The 5,180-nt window shown below is 33.7% G+C and overlaps 1 long non-coding RNA gene across 1 annotated transcript; it reads left to right on the forward strand.

The window, feature by feature from the left end:
• The first annotated feature begins 875 nt into the window (after positions 1-875).
• LOC134241193 (uncharacterized) lies at positions 876-2,203 on the forward strand. The gene is made up of 2 exons (XR_009986610.1): positions 876-1,207; positions 1,892-2,203. It is a non-coding gene; the product is annotated as an uncharacterized LOC134241193 (long non-coding RNA).
• The last annotated feature ends 2,977 nt before the right edge of the window (positions 2,204-5,180 follow it).

Raw genomic sequence — 5,180 nt, forward strand, 5'->3', positions numbered from 1 at the left:
TATTAGATATAATATTGTACTCCTGACAATAATATTGGACTATAGCTAGTACCCTCTTTGAAATACGAGACTGTAGAAACAAAAGAATGACGTCACAAAAATGTTTTAAGTTTATTTTTATTGGATGATTTGCTAGGCACTACAATGTGTTGCACTGTGTTGCAGTAGAGTGCAGTAATGGTGCAGTAGGTTATACTTGTATTTCAACAAGCACAATTAGTTAATGCCCTTTAGAAACATTTCCCACCATCCACCCTCCAAAGTCACCCTTTATATACAATTTCCTCTTGCGGCTGAAAGTTTGTTGCAAAATTTGCATACTGTCAGTTTCTTACAAAGTTCGATAATCAAATTATGCCCCTTTGAACAACGTAGACAAAACGATTATGCAAATGTTTAGGCAATATTAACGGATAACAAGCTTGTATACTACTGTAAACCAACTTTTATTCGCGTGCGAGAAATTTTCGCGAAGTTCGCGAAAGCCTCGTCATCGCGAATATTTCTCGCCGCGAACCTGTCTTTAAAGTATTTATATCTAGTTAAAACAGATGCGAAAAAGCTTGATCGCGAAAATTAATCGTCGCGGATTAGTTTATTCCTGGTCAATCGCGAAATAAAGTCGTCGCGAATAAAAGTTGGTTTACAGTATATAAGACAAGAGAGTCACTCACACATGTTAAGTATGGTCTTGCGTGTACACGTAATGTGAGTTTCTCTCACAAAACAAGTACTGCTAGATGGCTAAGCATGTAGTACTGAAAGCTCTCTTGATTGTTCTACAATGGGCGCTTTGTTTGATCGAGTCTTAAGATGTAATTTTGTGCTCTAATCATACTGAAAAATGAAGGAATTTTGTTTAAATTTGGTTTATTTGAATAACAAGAGTCATGTTTATCTGCAGTTATTTTTTTTTCAATTTCTTTGATATTTTTTAAAATAATTATCTGAGTAAATTCTATTTTAACATGATTATTTTAAAGGAATTACATCACAAATGCTTAAAAAAAATTCAAAAGATGGTGTAAATAATAAAAAATTATTATATAAGCTACTAGATGCATTTATCAGTATGTTTTAATAAAATAAAATGTATTTCAGCAATGCATTATCAAGAAGGAAGAGATTAATGAACCCTACCCTCTTACAATGAACAACACATGGACACTCTCGGGATGATCCGTTTGCTTTCATTAAGAGTTCCAAGGTATGATTTTCTTAGAAAATCTAGTTAATCTCTTAATATTTAAGTTATTTAGAACTTTTTATAGATTATCAGAAAATAAATTTCCTCAGAACTGCAGTTATTTAAACACTTTGCGTACAATTGAGCACTGTATTCAGTCAGACAATATGATTTATCTGCCCTTGGCATTTAATCAATTTATTAATTATGTCAATAATAAGAAATGATATGCAAATAAATATATTTGCCTTTTATGAGAATATACATATTTAACATCAATTACATGAAATGTTCATGAAAATTGGCTAAAATGTAGCTCACCCCCCTTCAAAATTACAAAATTTTCAGTGGGGATGTATTTGATTCTCTGATGCCAGGAACCCACTGCTGATAGAATTTGTTTTAATCTTATGTACATTTGAACTAGATATAATTCTCTTTCTTTCCATTGATTATTTTATCGACATTAGTTTTCACTCTTTCCATAACCCCGCTTTTTCTTACAAAAACCTGCTGATTTTCTTCATTTTTCATTAATAACGGGTACCTGCTACCCTGAATGATTAACATGATCTACCTTGAGAAATTATTAGAGGTAATAAGAAAAACAAGCAAAACATATGCTAGATTAATCATTTTATTTGAAAAGTTTGAAAGAAAAATAGAAAAATGCTTCAATTTATAGACATCTTTTCTGTTTCACAGATGTTGGTCTGATTGACTGGGGTGTGAAATGTAACAGCCAATGGTGTACTTAAGCTAAGACTGTCAGTCCCAATAATCAAGAGGTGAGATAAGCAATGGATATGTGTTCTAAATTTACTAAATTGACCACTTTTTATAAATGTTTCTTTTACTCTATAGGAAAAACCCCTACATAAACAAATACATGGGCGCAGACATTTTGGACACCCAAAGTTGTGCGGAGGAGAAAATGCTAGCTGGCGCGTGATTGGTCAATAAGAGAAAAGACTTGTTATGTATTTGACAAGTGAAATAAAGTTGATAAAAATCTCATATCAAGACTTGGGTTTCTTTGAGGTATATAGGAGTTACAGGTAAAAATTTGAAGGGAGGAATGCACTTTGGTGAGAGATTTTCATTTGGTGTCAAACGCACCTAGTTGTAAACAAATGGAAATTGAAAGTAAAAGTGCAACGGCACGGTATATTTTTTCTGGCATTTTTTGTTTTCCAATATCTCGAACTTTCACGACAAAAAGGTCATTTGCCCGAAATTCCATACATGTATCAGTGAGAGGGGCTAAAGTTTGTATGGAAGTCTATGGGAAAACATTTGGTGGTGTTTGTCCTTATATGGTATGATATGAAAGTTTGAAGTCGCTGTGCGTTTCTGCGGAATTAAAACAATCTAAATAACAATATTTAACATTAATATAATAATATATTAAAAAGAGTGTCTAAATGTTTAACAAGAATGCACAATAAACATAAAATTATTTTTTTTTTTAGAGAATGAGGTAAATATTTCATCCAATCCTGATTGAGAAACTTAGACATGTAGCACTGGTTCTCTGCCCTTGATTCCAGTCGCTGCCGCTAGGAATTACAAGTGTGGTTTTTAGGTGTCATAACAGTATTACACTTGGTGTCATAACAGTATTACACTTTGGTTCACGTCAAATCATGGCTGACGCAAAATAATCCTGGAATCTTTCCTTCCGATTCGGGCATTTTGATACGAGACTGGAGCTGAATTTTTTTATGAGATGAAAAACAGCATGTAAACTTCCTGTATTGACCAGATTTATTAAAATTTAGGACGTACTGATTTTTCTATATACTGTCAAGAGTGGGGAGTGATTAGGCCTTGGACTAGATTTTCAAGCACCTGCTCGACTTCGACCGAAACAAACTTGCGTGCCTTGCTGGATGGCTATGTATTTTTTGGTACTAAAATCTTTATAAAGAATGGTTTTACAAGATCTGAAAAGGAAACTTCTCAGAAGTTTGTTTTGAATTAGTTACATCTACTCAAACTTGCGCATTTTTGGTAAGAATATATAGCAGAAATTAATACTGTTGTGACACCTATTTAGGGCGCTTGCGCCCGTTAACCAATGTCAGGGTACCAGTCTAACATGTTTGAGGTGCGGAGAAAATTAGGACATGTGTTGGGCATAGTCTAAAGCAAAGACCGCGTTATGTATATTGCACAATTTTACTTTCTCTATTTAAACAGGATTTGTCGTATGTATTTATTTTAAAATGACGTGTTCACGTGTACATATATAAAAATTTTCAAAAATATGGTTAAATGTTAATTCATCAAAAGGCCTAGCGAGCTACAGAATATTACAAGATTTGGCCATAGCAGACGAGGATAATGCGCGATTTACAATGTGCCAAGAATTTTCCCGCTACAACTCAAAGAAACTGAAAGAGAAGAAATGTAGTGGCGGATCTAGAGGGAGTTTAGTTTTTTCCTCTAAGAGAGAGCAAGGAGCCCCTCATATTTGTTGCGTTTTTATTAAATTAAAACTACACTGCATATCTAGTTGTAGATTACATTAAACTTTAGTTTTAAACTTTTAATGTAAATGCCTCTTAATTATACAGGCCCATGGTTTGTTGGCGCACAGGACCAGGGGTACTTTGCTTATATATACATGTAATACTGAACATGCATTATATAATTAAGAAAATCATGCAATGTCGTGCACAAGCGTTTAATGTCACGAGGATATATATTAACCAGGTCCAGTCCAAAGACTATTTCTACCTACGTAGGTATTAATAGCTACGTAGGTATTTAAAGCTACCCAAAGTAGCTATTTTTACCTACTTTCTGCTTTACTTGCATTTTGTGGCCAAATGCATGAACGGTGCAACATGGTGAGTACATAATTTCTTGATACAGTCACACTGATGATGAGTATGACAAAAATTTGGCCAAAAAATGAAAACTTCGTATATTATCAATTTTGCATAGAAACTAATGTAAAATTGCCGATTCAGGAAGTAATCATTTTTTGGTAAAAATTTTGTCGTATTCATCATTAGTGTCACCATATCAAAAAATATGGTATTTACCATGTTGCGCCGTTTGGTCTTTTGGTCGCAAAATGCAGAAATTATATAAAGTAGGTAAAAATAGCTACTTTTGGTAGCTTTAAATACCTAGGTAGCTATTAATAGCTACGTAGGTAGAAATAGTCTTTGGACTGGACCTGTTAACAGATAAATATAAGAAATTTTAAAAACAGATCACCATTTCAGTCTTTAGTTGCTTCATAAAATTAAAGGAACAATTAATTGGTTTGCGGCCGATTTTTGACGCTTGCGTCGATATATGTTTCTTGTTTACCCCTGGCAGGCAATCGGCAATCCTCGGCTGACTCCGCTACGCTCCATTCTGCGAGGTACGAGTCATCCGAGGAACTCCGATTGCCTGGCAGGTGGTAGACTGGCCTTTGGTAACGGGATGTTTCGCACCTATGCATGGTTCGTGCTACGATGTTTCGCACCCATTCCGTTTCGCGCTCAGATGGTTCTATGGAACGCCACAGCTGTCTTAAGGGTACAAGATATATATCTTAGTGTCAAATCGATATAACATTAAGGCTTCCCTTTATATCATTAAGTCTATTTTATATATTATGTAGTACAAAAAACACATCATAACCTCAATTTAATATAACATTTAGTCTATCCATTATATCATTAAGTCCTCTTTATATAACATGTAGTCCGTTCTCTATATCATTAAGTCAAATTTATATAACGTATGGTCCATTCTTTATATCATTAAGTCCAATTAATATAACATGTCCGTTTTTTACATCATTAAGTCCTCTTTATATAACATGTAGTCCGTTCTTTATATCATTAAGTCCAATTTATATAACATGTTGTCCGTTCTGTATATCATTAAGTCCACTTTATATAATATGTAGTCCATTCTTTATATAATTAAGTCCAATTTATATAACATGTAGTCCATTCCGTTTATCATTAAGTCCAATTAATATAAC

This window comes from Saccostrea cucullata, unplaced genomic scaffold (genome assembly GCF_032062105.1).
Source record: "Saccostrea cucullata isolate Sc308-1 unplaced genomic scaffold, CSIRO_AGI_Scuc_v1 ctg2486, whole genome shotgun sequence".
In the NCBI taxonomy this organism is placed as follows: Eukaryota; Metazoa; Mollusca; class Bivalvia; order Ostreida; family Ostreidae; genus Saccostrea; species Saccostrea cuccullata.